Source organism: Equus przewalskii, chromosome 12 (assembly GCF_037783145.1).
Source record: "Equus przewalskii isolate Varuska chromosome 12, EquPr2, whole genome shotgun sequence".
NCBI lineage: Eukaryota > Metazoa > Chordata > Mammalia > Perissodactyla > Equidae > Equus > Equus przewalskii.
Window position 1 is genome coordinate 31,352,370 of NC_091842.1, and position 14,340 is coordinate 31,366,709.

General features: G+C 42.8%; 1 long non-coding RNA gene across 1 annotated transcript in view; it reads left to right on the forward strand.

Annotated features, from left to right (window-relative positions):
• The window catches only part of LOC139074757 (uncharacterized), a 93,765-nt gene that overhangs the window by 23,039 nt on the left and 56,386 nt on the right, over positions 1-14,340 (forward strand). Inside the window, exon 3 of the long non-coding RNA XR_011524496.1 lies at positions 8,498-8,588. This is a non-coding gene — a long non-coding RNA (uncharacterized lncRNA). The remainder of the gene's footprint in view (positions 1-8,497; positions 8,589-14,340) is intronic.

Here is a 14,340-nt window from a genome sequence, read left to right on the forward strand (position 1 = left end):
CCAGCAGGCTGGAGACCCAGGAAGAGCCAATGTTTCCGTTTGAGTCCAAAGGTAGGAAAAATCCCCAGCTCAAGGCAGTGAGGCAGGAGGAGTTCACTCTTCCTTGAGAGAGGATCAGCCTTTCGGTTCTATTCAGGCCTTTAACTGATTAGATGAGGCCCACCCACACTAGAGAAGGCAATCTGCTTTACTCAGTCTACTGATTCAAAAATTAATCTCATCTAAAAACTTCTTCACAGACACACCCAGAATAACATTTGACCAAATATTTGCACATCTGGTGGCCCAGTCAAATTGACACATAACATTAACTATCACAGGAGAAACAGGAGAGGAGGTTCAAGGAGTGGACAATGGGAGAGGGAATGAGGATGGAAAGAGAATGAGACCATACAGGGCCTTATGGACCACACAAAGGCTTTTGGTTTTACTATTAAGAGATATTGGAAGTCACTAAGTAGTTTCAGCAAGGCTGGAGGTGCGGTGGCGTAACCACATTCATGGTAACCCTATGAAATGTGTAGGGAGGGCATTGCTTTCCCTTTTCACAGATGAAAAGACTGGGCTAGAACATTTAGGTAGCTGCCCTAGGTCCTCTCTTTTTCCACAGTGCAAATTAAGGTTCTTTTGGCCATACTAAACCACTATTTGTGGGTCAACATATGCATAGAGAACTTTGACAAAGGATTCCCCAAATACACTGATGGGGGCTATAGTACACGCTCTCAGTACTCCACCAACATGCTCTTGTTTCAACTTGGAAGCACCAAGCAGTTAACGTCCCCAGAAGCCACCCAACGGCAGATGGAGAGCTAGTGGATAAATACCACTTCCTGGAAGTCCCGGGTTGTGGAATAATTGTGAGGCATTGTGCTCCACAGCGCTCTCCCAGTGGGACTGGAGCTCCCAACGGGACTCTGCTCCAGTTGCCCTGGGCAATTGTCTTTTTGATAACACCATCTGTATTGACTGCCTTCCCATTCCTGTCTTGCTTCCCTGCTACCCTGATGGGGTGTTTCCCGAGACCACTTTCCCAAATAAATAACTTACGCTTAAGCCATTGTCTCAGGATCTGCTTCTAGGGTTGCCGAGCCAAAGGCAAAGATGCGCCTTCCATCAGATTCCTGCTTCTGTGCAGTTTTACTGTGGTCCCTTGGAGCTTGACAGGCACTTGGGCTCTGTAGCTGGAGGTTTTAGTGATAAGCATGGGGCCAAGACTCTCAACATTCATTCCTTTCTTCCTCTCATGACTACAGAGCTGGTGTCAGGAAGGGACCTCCGTGGGCAGTATGCGTAAATCTTGGCTGCAATGCATTTCTGCTTAAGGCAGGATTTGACAGTGTGTACCCGCCAGCATGCCAGCAACGGTGTTGACACCATACACGAGGCTGAAGGATTAATCATCGGCCCTTGCCAATTCCAGGATAACACTCCTGCCATCTTCTCACCTCTCACACCTCTGCTATCCAATGGGTCCCTGAGGCTGCATCAGTAATTTATATGAGAACCCACAATATCAGGACTCTGGCATGCTTTCCAACAGTCCACCAGATTTTGGCTTTTATCCTCCCTTCTGGGTCAGGGTTGGCACTTTGTTTTCCCAAACTGCAAGTGGCATCAGGTGAAGCATTATCTCCAGGCTGGACACTTGCCGTCATTTTCTAAGGACACCGGTCCTGGGGATGTGAATTAAATGCTCATAATTAGAAGGTGCCTTTCTGCCAGGCTTCTTTAGGGAAAATTTCCTCCTCACTCTATCTGATACTCCCATGGAGATGAGGGGGGAAAATTCATATCTGGCAGCAGGCAGTGGTATCAGAAATAATGGCTTGAGGCACCCGAAAAATGTAATCAATATTTACCTGCTGAGAGGTCCCTTGATGGGAAGGAAATTGACTCTCTTCCCCACTGCATATGTCGCATTTTGATATCCTCCCTCCTTTGTGTCTTTGGCAGAGGGGGAAGTGCATAATCTTGGTTCTTCAACAGGAAAAAACTCTAGGAAACCATTATATGGTCAGTCTGTATAAGATAATCCATTACTGAGGGAGGAGCTGCTTAAAATATTCAAGCTGTTCCCCTGGTTCTCTGCCTGGTTTCTGTTTCTTTGTGCCCAAACTGTTGCAGTCAGGGATATAAATTTCCTTTCTCTCCTTCACCCCTTGCCTAGAACAAATAATAATTGATGACAGTTGTTTCATTTTCTGTGTCACCTCCTAAGAGAAGTCTCCTGGAGAAAAAAAAAAACTGATGTGGGTTGATAATGTTTCTTTGGGCTGTTTTATCATGGGTCTGGAGGTGTGAGTACAGAATATCCCTATAAGACTCCAATGCATATCATCTAGATGATTTTTTCCCCAGCAGAAGTGTACTGGTCTGAGTTTCTGGTTGCAAACAAAACAACAGAACGGATGCTAGTGAAATTAAATAGAAAAGGATCTATGGTTTGGAAAATAAGTAGGAAGTAAGGGAGGCAAAACCTGGCCAGGACTTGTCCTCAGGACCAGCCAGCCTGGAGTGTCCCTGCTGGTGTGGTCGCCCCTGGAGACTTGCCATTCTGCAACTGCTCTATAAACCAGCCTCAGACACATAAGTGTCTCTGAAGATTGCTGTCTTTGCACTCTCTGTTCATATTCCAAGTCCTGGAGAGAGGCATCTCCCGGCTGAGCTTCAGTCACAGCTAGCTACCTAGCTTCCAGGTGTCAGGGACAAGACCCCATCCCTTCTGCCTCTGTAGAGGAGTCTTTGAAAATCCAGCCTTTTCCATTACTCACCCATTCTCTTCCCTCCAGGCACGCCCTGTCTTTCTTCCCTCTTAATTTTCTCCCATCGCTCTTGTATCATCCAACATATAATTTACTTATCTATAGTGTTTATGGTCTACATTCCTCCACTAGAATCAGAGTGCCATGAGAGCAGGGATTTTGGTCTTCTTGGTTCATGCCTAAATCCACAGTCCCTAGAATAGTGCCTGACACATGGCAGGCACTTAATAAATGTAAGTTGCGTAAATTAATTAATCAAGTAGGAGGGATGGTGTGGATGCCGGGCTGCTCCAAAGGATAAATATCTATTGCAAGAAATATTTCTCATTCTTGATCAAAGAAATGGTCACTTTCAGAAAGAGCTCTTTGTTTTTAGCAAGATGAGATGGTCAGCAACTCATGCACTACAGAGAAAAATACTGCCTTGTGAGATTTTTTTCCTTCAGATTTTCTTCTACACAAAGTTGACATTTTTGGTTAGTATCCATTGGTGTCTGTTTGTCTCTAAAATGAATCATAGAGGCCTCAGCAAGGATCCTGGAACATGGCAGAGTTATGGACAGGCTCATCTCTTCCTACTTTGGGCAGAGAATAAAGGGAGAGTCTGGTTCCTCTGCTCAAGTCTTTGGACAAATGGTGCCACTTGGCATGGGCATTCAGGGTGGCAGCTTTGTGGGAGAGGAAATGTAGACCTCATTGTTTAAGTTCCCCAACCCTGATCACATGCTTAAAGACCAGCATTTATTGAGCACCCACTGTATGCCAGGCACTCTTCTAAGCACATTGTATGTTCTGGATTCTTTAGTCCACCACACTATTATCCCCACATTGCAGCTGGAATGCTGGGACACACTTGGGATTTATGTGAGCCATGCCAAGTTGCAAGAGGACTTTCCCTCTTCCAGAGTCATGGAGAGGAACCTGGCTGCAACACCAAGCCAGGCGAGCCTCTTCTGAGAATGAGAGAGGAGAGTGCCTACCTGAGAGGCCCAATTTTTCTCAACACCCATTTCCTCTAAGGGGATTATGTTAACTGAGATTTGGCCCAAAGGGCTATCTGCGTTTGATGGTATGGAGCCATGCAAGAATAAGACGTATAGAAGAAAGTTGTGAAAACAAAGTGTTAGAACATTCTAGGAATACCTATAGCTACCCTATAAAGAGAATTTTTTGCTGCATTGGGGTAAGGTTATTGAAATTCACATCCTACTTCTGACCCTTATTCATGGACACAAAGGAAGCACGTTAGCTATCATTATCCTTAACACGCGGGATTTGGGGAAATCCATTTTTTCTTATGACATAATGCTAATGAACCACAACTGACTTTCTCCACAGCAATGTAGTCACTGCAATCAAATGAACACAAACTCAAAATGTGCTTTTCTTTATTCTGGGGCCAGGGAATTAATTAGGTGTGAGTTGGAGAAGGATTAAGATACAAGATGCCAGATAAGACATAAGATATCCAATTAAATTTGAATTTTAGATAGATAATGAATATTTTTTAAAATATAAGTATGTCTCATGCAACATTTGGAATATACTTACACTAAAAAATTATTCATTGTTTATCTGAAATTCAAATTTCACTGGGCATCCTATAATTTTGTTTGGTAAATCTTGCAATCCTAAGAAGGACATGGGTATTGCTTCATCTATGGCCATTCCTGGCCTCACATTCGTCTCCTGCTCCCCACCTTCCTGCTTAAATGTGAAATCAAAAGTCATAGAAGGCTTGACAAAATGACAAGAATTTTAATGGCCTAAGGCATTAATTCATCCTTAACAGGAGACATGTCCAATCCATTTAGGTTTAGTGACTTGAAATGGCAGCATTTTCATATTTCCCATCCTTACTCCATGTCTCATCAAGAACCAGGATGGACTGGGGAGCAATTATTTCCATTCTGGGGGTGTTTGAGGGAAAATTTCTTCTTACGTAGAGGGTGAAGATTCAAGGCTTACAGGTAGATGTCAGAGGCCCTTGGGCAGGTGTTAATTCCACTCTCCTTTTACTCTGATGCTAATTTCTTAACAGTCACGAGCATACAGGTGCAGCTAGCAATGTTGAGGAGAGCTGCGTCCCAAATCTGGGTGATTAAGTCACGCTTTCTCATTTCCACGCTGTAATTTGAGATGTTCTTGATTTTCATTTCTTCTGATCATCAACTAGCGGTGGTACCAAACATTTTAATGTTTAAAACCTCTGCCCCCCACCTCCCAGACTGGTGTCAGGATATGTGCTTGATCATCCAAAAGGAGATATCTGTTAAGAGAGCCCTGTAGTGTATCCTTACACACAAGTGAAAATTCCTTTTATAATGCAAATTTCCCATCTTCCCTGTTTTACCGGTTCTGTAAATTTTGAGGCTTTTGAACATTGAGTTTTTTAAAAAACAAGATATTCTTCTATGCCTCTGGTGTCTTGACCTCAATTCCTCTTCCTTCCTTTCTTCCTTCCCTGTCATTCTCATCTTCATCCTCCTCATCTTTTTTTTTTGTGTGTGTTAAACCCACAATTAAACATTACAGCTCAGAAAACCGGTCTTCAACCTTGGCTACATTTTAGAATTGTAGGAGTAATTACAAAATATATGGATGCTCCGGGCATACCCCCAGAGAATCTGACTTAAATGGTCCGAGGTGGGGTACTGTCATCGATATTATTTACAGGCTCCTCGAGTGATTCTAATTGCAGCCAGGGTTGAGGACCACCAGCCTAGAGGTAAGCATCAGAGAAACTGAACTGAGGGAGTCTGGATTCTCATCCCAGCTCTGCCATTTATGATGTGTCCTTTGGCAAGTTACCACTTTTCTGAGGCTCGGTTTCCTCATCAGTAGAATAGGGATATTAATATGTGCCATGGAGGAGGTTGTGGTGAGGATTAAATGAGATATTCCGAATCAAGTTCTTAGCATATGGTGATCCCTTATTAGCGTTGGTTGTTATCTATCCCAGGGGTCAGCAAACTGTGGTCCATAGTCCAAATGTAGCCCACTCCCTATTCTTGTTAATGATGCTTTATTGGGCCATAGCCACACCCGTTGACTTACATATTGTTTATGACTGCTTTTGTGTGACAGCAGCAGGGTTGAGTGGTTGTGATGAGACTCTGTGGCCAACAAATTCTAAAATATTTATTCTGAACCTTGACAGAAAATGTTTGCTGTAAGTTAAAACTGTAACATCAACCTCATTTATGCCCCATGGAGCGCCCAGTCTATTAGGGGTAGCCACCTCAAATATCTCCCATACATTGCAGCAGGGAGGCAGTGTGGTGTCCCGAAGACAGTCTGGGATTGGGTTCTTTCCTCAAGTCCTCCCTAAACCATGCATTTGACCTTAAGTAACCTGCTTTTCCTCTCTGAGCCTCAGTTTTCTCGTTTCTAAGGTAGAAGTGTGGGGCTAGATGATCTCCAAAAGTTCTTTCAGCTCTAGAATTTTCTGATTCTGTCCCTGGCATTCTGTGGAGCTCTCAAAGCACAGATCCATCTATTCTATGGGAACTGGGCCAGGAGAACTTTTAAATTGGGGATGATGAAATAGCAGGCTTTCTCTTGTCCGCACTACAGCTGTTTAACAGCAAGTCCATGCAATTCACAGTTGCTCTTCCTTCTTCAGAGGTTCAGAGAAAGGTTTATAAATCCTCTGTTGTGGGATGAATAATGACCCCCCAAGATATCCAGGTCTGAATCCCTGGAACTGGTGAATGTCATCTTGTATGGCAAAAGAAATGTGCAGGTATAGTTAAGAATTTCGAAATAGGGAGATAATTCTGGATAACCTGAGTGTGCCCTAAATGCTATCACCGGTATCCTTATAAGAGGGAGGCAGAAGGCAGAGGGTGATTTTACTACAGAGAAGGCGATATGACAACCTCACCTGAGAGAGATTTGAAGATGCTAAGCTGCTGGCTTTGAAGATGGAAGAGGCCGTGAGCCAAGGAATGCAGCTCCAGAAGCTGGAAAAGGCGACAGTGGATTCTCCACTCTGTAGCTGCTCTGGAGGGAGCATGTCTCTTTCACATTTTGATTTCACTCCAGTGAAACTGATTTGAGACTTCTGACCTCTGGAACTATACGAGGGTAAACATGTGTTATTTTAAGCCCCCAAGTTTGTGGTAATTTTTGTGTGGAAGCCATAGGAAACTATGATACCCTCCTTACATTGGTAGGTAACCTATGGATCCCAAGGGGAATTAGCAGTGGGCATGTAGAGGAAGTCTCATAGAGAGAGAATTAATAGAGAGATTTGTGGCAGTTAGCCATGTGGAAAGACTGGAATGGAGTAGAGAGGGAGGGAAAAATAGAGGAAGAGTTGAATGGATTGAGAGAGAAAATATGGAAGGCTTGAGGTCTTCCCTACTTCTTCATTTCCATTCTTTGCTGTAGTGGACAGAATTCTAAGATAGCCTCCATGACCTCCACTCCCTGCTGTTACACCTTGGTGTAATCCCCTCCCTTGAGTGGCGTTAGGACTTGTGACTGGCTTCTAACAAACAGAATATGGCAGAGGTGATGGGATGTCACTCACATGATTGCATTTTATTATATAAGACTAGATAACGCTATGTATAACATTATATAACTAGAGAGAGACTTTCCTGTTGGCCTTGAAGAAGCCAACAGCCATGTTATGAACTATCTATGGAGGGAGCCATGTGTCAGAGAACTGTGACCAGGTCTCTAGGATTGGGGGCAGCCTCTATAGCTAGTGAGAAACAGGGCCTTCAGTCATACAGCAACAAGAAAATGAATTCTGCCAACAACTAAAATGAGCTTGGAAGCAGATCCTTCTCCAGCCAACATTCAAGATGAGAACACAGCCCACCCAAGAACCTGAATGGAGCCTTGCGAGATCTGCAGCAGAAGACCCAGTTAAGCTGTTCCTGAATGCCTGACACACAGAAACTGGGAGATAATAATTGTATATCCTTTAGCTGCTAAGTTTGTGGTAATTTGTTCCCCACCAATAGAAAATGAATATAACCACTGCCAATAAAATACATTCCAGAATGGATGGAGTAGATGGCCATCTAGGAAGTGTGGTTTTGGGGTAACTCAAATCTTTAGCTTTCACAAGGATTTCCCCCTCTGTGAGTACCCACGATGCCCAACCTAGCGACTCTTTATAATTGAAGATGTCTAAGATCTATTTAAAATAAAAATGTTACCAAGGAGGTTTAGAATATGGAATAACTATTAGTTTTAAACTTAGATCAGTTCAAGTATTTGATAAATTCAATAGTCAGTAGCATAGAGGGGGTACACAGGATAGACAAGTTTTGATTGGGGCAAAATGGAGGACCAGGAGCGATCCAGCATAAGAATGTTGTTTAATGTTTACCATTATGTAACTTGGTCAAAGTCACACAGCTAATAAGTGGTGATAGCTAGGAGGGACCATGTGTTGGGATTCTTGAATAGACAGGGGATTGAAGAATGACTGTGGGTCTGCAAGAAATGGGATGGGGTCCTGAGGAAGGAGGAAGGTTCTCCAAAGAGGAATGTAATCCAAGGCAGCTCCAACTGAAGGCAAACTAAGAAGAGACTTGTGAAAAAGATGTTAACCGGGTTTATTGGTAAGGAATGCCTGAGGGACTTGCCTGAGAGCGACTCTGAGACCATGTCCAGGTTCAGTGGGGAAGATTTATTAGTGATGTCTACCTTGGGCTTAGTGGGGAGGGAGTGAAGACACATGTGCTATTGATTTGTCATCTTTAACTTAGGGATGGGAAAGAACCTCTCCAAATCATTCCTGAGTGATAATATGAGAACATCCAGCCCGAAAGAAAAATTTGGACCACTCAGTAATTGCAGGTAAAGACATTTCTGTTTCACTTATAAAAGTTTGTACAAATGAAACAACAAAAAATTGCATAAATTTGTGGCTGCCCCGGTGGCGCAACGGTTAAGTTCATACACTCCGCTTCAGTGTCCTGGGGTTCGCCAGTTCAGATCCCAGGTGTGGATCTATGGACTGCTTGTCAAGCCATACTGTGGTAGACATCCCACATATAAAGTAGAGGAAGATGGGCATGGATGTTAGCTCAGGGCCAGTCTTCCTCAGCAAAAAAGAGGAAGATCAGCAGCAGATGTTAACTCAGGGCTAACCTTCCTCAAAAAAGAAAATGCATAAATTTAAATACATATATTTTAGCCCTTTTAATGAGGATGGAATAAATAAAAGTTGGAATATCTTCTTGACTCTCAATGATTCCTTTTCTTGGCTGTGCTCAAGCCTTGATCCCTTCTGGAAACAGACCCAACTCCTGACTCCAGGGGTGAGTGATGTCTCAAACTGGGCCAACCATCTCTCTCCTTCCGCTGGCCCCAGTGATTGGTCTGAGGGATGAGCACATGACAAGAGCTGACCATTCAGAGTCTTTCTTTGGCCTTTTTCAAATTAGAGCTGGGAAAGGGAAGACATTTTTCTTCTTTGATAACTGAGCTCTAGGTTATCGCAAAGCTGCCATCCATTGTGTGCAGTAAGTTGGAAGCCAGCTTGTAGGGACACCCAGATGTGAGAGGAGAGTTGAGAAAGTATGTTGGTTTTAGAATCTCTGGTTCTACTTATCACTGATTTTGCCTGCTCTTTGAAATAAAGTGTATGGTTCTGTGATCTGCATTGTTTTTTCCCCCAGCTTTAATTTACATATAATAACCTGTACATATTTTAATTGTACTATTTGGTGAATGGATACATATATATACACCCATCAAGTCATCACCGCAATCAAGATAATGAACATATCCATCACACTCCAAAGTTTCCTCAAGCATCTTTGTAATCCTTCCCTTTACCCCCAACCTCAGGCAACCACTGATCTGCTCATGTCACTATAGGTTAGTGTATATTTTCTAGAATTTTATGTAAATGCAGTCATACAGTATGTACTCTTTTTTTTTGGTCTAGATTCTTTCACTCAGCATGATTATTTGGGGATCCTTTCATGGAGTTGCATGTATTAATAGTTCATTCTTTTTTTCTTGCTGAGTAAATATTCCATTGTTTATCCATTTATCTGTTGATGGACATTTTCTTTTCAGTTTTTGACTATTATGAGTGATCATGCTATGAATATTTGAGTTCAAGTCTTTGGACATACGCTTATACTTCTCTTGGGTAAATACTCAGAAGTGGAAAAATGAGCTTGTATCATAAGTATATGCTTAACTTTTAGAGAAACTGCCAGAAGCTTTCCTGCTTTCAGTAATGGTGTACCATTTATTGATGAGGGTTCCAGTTGCTCCACATCCTCACCAACTTTTGGTATGGTCAGTCTTTCCCTCCTCTGCTTTGGCCTAAGTTAGTTCTTGCTGAGTTTCTGTCACTTGCGACCAAAGAATCTTGATTAATACGGGCGAGGTACTCTGTTTCAGAGAACTTTATCTATAGGACTTGTGAATTTGGATATTGAAAAATATTTACTGAGAACAAATAACCCCCAGTAGAATCTATGTGAAAGCTTAAAACATGCAAAGCATGACTTAATTGCATTAACTCAAGACTGGGCATGACTGAATGATATTGATCCTTCAGACTGGGAGAAATTCCACACCATAAGTAGTAGTGTTCATTGTCCTGATCACATGGCTTATTATTTCAGCCAGCAGACAGAGCTCAGAGACTGAAGGAGTAAGGGTTGATGTGGTTAATTTAAGCAATATAGTTTTTAAAAATCCCATAATGAATTAATAAGAATTTGATAATAGGCTTCTAATGGTTGCCAACGTGCCTGTGATGGGGATGAATGTTCTAACAATGGCAGAGCACTTGAATCCAGTGATGTAAAAAGACAAAAGTGGCAGCTTGCCAATGTTTGCTGGGAGGCTTGCCAAGTCGAGAGCCACCTCTGGCCGGAGAGTGGATGAAGGAAAATAGCAGAGTGACTAAGAGTGATGGCTCTTAACTCAGACAGCTTTTTGCATCCGGACTCAGTCACATACCAGCTATGTAACCTTGGGTAAGTTATTACACTTGCTCTGTGTCTCGTTTCCTCATCTATAAAATGGACCTATAGGATGTATCTACTTATAGGGTTGTTATGAAGATAAATTGAGTTAATCTATGTGAAGTGCTTAGAACACTGACACTCAGTACACACTCAACAGATGTTATTATCAATACTGTTATGTTGATGGATAGATCTGGGTTTTTTTTTTGCCACATTCTTGATGAAGCAAACTGATTTTTCATGTTATTCTACCTACATGTTCCAGGCACTCTGCTTTATAACACTGATCTCATTTCTCCCCGGAATTTATCATTGTTCCTGTTTTCTGTGTGAGAATCCTGGAGCTCAGCAAGATTAAGAAGCAGTAACTGGTGGAGCCGGCATTCCAACCAGAATGCTGAGACCCTAACACAGATGCTCATTCTGTTATTTTAAGGTGCTCTCATGAGAAGAGGCGATCCTCCCTAAAGTTTAATGGGCATGGTTAGCCTTCCTAATCAGGCACTTTGTGATTCAAAGAAAACCACAGAGGCACAGGGAGTCCAAAAGACATTTAGCAAAGCCATCTCCGTAAACACGGGGAATGAGATCTTTGGGAAAATGAGAAAGGAAGAGAACGAAGCAAATTGTTGAGGAGGGACAAAAATCCCAAATAAAACAAGAAGAAAACTTGTGTCTTGCTAAATAGGTCCGAAGTAAATGACACGTATTAGGAACAAGACAGCCATGAAGGTTAAACTCCGTGAGAGACCAGGAGTGGGAAGGTGGCGAATACTGCTGTGTGTTTGCTGGAGCAAGATGGATGACAGCTGTGAAGGCAGCCAAATGGGAAATATGATAAACTCTTAAGTGCAAGCGGGAGAGACTCAAGTAACGAGAACCTCAGATAAACACAAGACATAAAACCCATTTCAGACCAAGCCTGATGGGCCGCACGGAATGGACAGCCAATGAGGGCCCAGTGAGGGGATATGAAGCATGAAGGAGACAAATCCAAAGAGAAAGACAATGTCTCAGCTGCTCTGGCTGTCAAATGGCTTTGACAAGGGAGGCAAAGAGGGACAATGAGGGGCTGAGGCTGACAGACAAATCCCCCAGCCCCGAGTCACATAGCATTAGAAGGATTTGCTTTGTGGTCCGTGACCATCGCCACTCTGGGATGCACACGAGCGCGCATTCAGAACCGATGACGCTGGTTCTTTTTCTGTTTGGGATTAGCTCTGAGGTGGAAAAATCTAGAAAGCAGCTGTAAAGTCTCAGAAGTCACGCTGTGTTTCCAAACTCATAGTGTCCAAAAGGAAGGCTCTCTATTTTAACAATGAAGCCTATGGCGTTTTTCTGCTAAGGGCTGTCCGTTTGATTTTAAGTCATAGTTTTTTGATTTTGTCCCAAACCCTCGCTGAATATAGCTTGCTGGATAGGGATGCAAATCTTGGCTGTCAGTAGACTGGGTTAGAATCTTAGCTCCAACACTTACTGGCCTCAGCTTTCTTGCATAGGATAGAGATGGCCATGGGCTGGCTGTGGGGACCAACTGAGATAAACTGAGTTAAGTTCTCAGCATCGTGACAAGACTGTGCTAGATGCTGGGATATGGAACAAGACATGGCCCAGATCTGTGTGGCCTCTAGGCTACGAAGCGAGGTCAGCATGCTACGTATGCCTTAATAAAGTATGAGAAATGCAGCCCTGGAATCATACTCAAGGCCTGGAGGAGGGCTGTGCTCAACTCATGCAGTGTGTGTTTGAAGCCATGGAGGAGCTTTGAACTTGTAACCCAGAGTTTACTGGTAGGAGAAGGACACTTCAGGAGCAGAGAACATTATAAAAAAAGGCATGGACGTAGGGGTGCATATATGTTTTCGAATTAGTGTTTTTATGTTCTTTGGATAAATACCCAGAAATTATATAGCTGGATCACACACTATAGCATTATTTACAATAGCCAAGACTTGGGAGCAACACAAGTGCCCGTCAGTGGATGAATGGATAAAGAAGATGTGTATTTATACAATGGAATACCACTCAACCATAAAAAGAAGAAATCGTGCCATTTGTGACAACATGGATGGACCTTGAGGGTATTATGCTAAGCAGAATAAGTCAGACAGAGAAAGACAAACATGGCGTGATTTCACTCATATGTGGAAGATAAACGAACTCATGGGTAAGGAGAACCAATTAGTGGTTACCAGAGGGGAAGGGGATGGTGGGAGGGAGAAAAGGGTAAAGGGGCACGTATGTATGGTGACAGATAAAAACTAGACTACTGGCGGTGAACACAATGCAGTCTGTACAGAAGCCAAAATATAACGATGTACACCTGAAATTACACAATGTTGTAAACCAATGTGACTTCAATAAAATAAAAAAAGAGAAAAGAAAAGGCAAGGAGTGGTGAAATAGTATGGTAGGTTTGGGAACCCACACATAGTTTTGTTTTTAAAAGCGCTTTTCACAGGAGGTTATAGATTAGGTTAATAGGTATAAAGAAAAGAGAAGGCTCTACGTTTAAATGAATTTTAGAAATTTTAGGTTAGAAAAACAAACTGGTTTCTTTCTTGGAAGCCTTAAAAAAGTCTTGCATCTCCCTATATATAGAATGGATCTCCAAGAGGGACATTTAGAACACAGTATCTTCTAAACTTATTAGAGCACAGAAACTCTTTTTAAGAGCATCTTGCAGATCTGGTATTCCACCCCTCCTCCCCCCATAAATAACAAGAAGAAATAAATGATAAAAAAAAGAACATTTCATGAGACGCTGACCTCAAGAGCGAGGAACACCATTGAGATGACTGGGGGTAGCTTATTTACTTACTTGAAAAGCAGTGTTGAAGTAATGTTAGACATCTAAGATAAAAAGCATCGCCACCTTTGGATAACATTAAGCATATGAAGTTGCTCCTCTCCAATCCAGGTTGGCGGGTAGCCCTGGACTCCACTGCCTCATGGGACGGATGTGGCAGCACACAAAACGGGAGTCATCAGCAAGTCTTCCTGGGTTTTGTTTTCAAAAAGTCTAAGTCGTGGAGAATTTAGACTTGTGGTGGAGGATGTTTGAGGCAGGGAGAAGGAGATTCATAGGTATAGAGAAAAGTATCTTAGCCATGCGAGGAGATAGTGGAGCTCCCTCCATCCCCAGAGAGAGACTGCTAGCAAGACAGAAGTCAGTCTTTTGTAATCAAATCTTGCAAGTGACATCCTATCACTTTTGCCACATTTTATTTATTAGAGCAAGTCACTAGGTTGAGTCAACACTCGAGGGGAGAGGATTATACAAGGGTGTGAATACCCTTGTATAATCCTAGTGGGGTCTAGGAGGTGGGGTCTAGGAGGTGGGGACCATTGGGGGCCATGTCAAAAGCTGCCTACCACAAAGGGCTACAATCATTCTTACAAGAGCCCTATATAAGCCTGGCTTGGAGGCAGCAGAGAGCAAGTTAACCGAGGGTAAGACAATGGGGAAGTCACTGGTTGTCTGTGTGGATAGGTGGCCAATCACAGAGGAGGTCTACCCTCTCTCGTGACACTACGTCAGATTCTAGAATCATGATACAGATACAAGAGAGTTATGGAGAAAGTCTCAAGAAAGTGTTGAGGGGAGACATAAT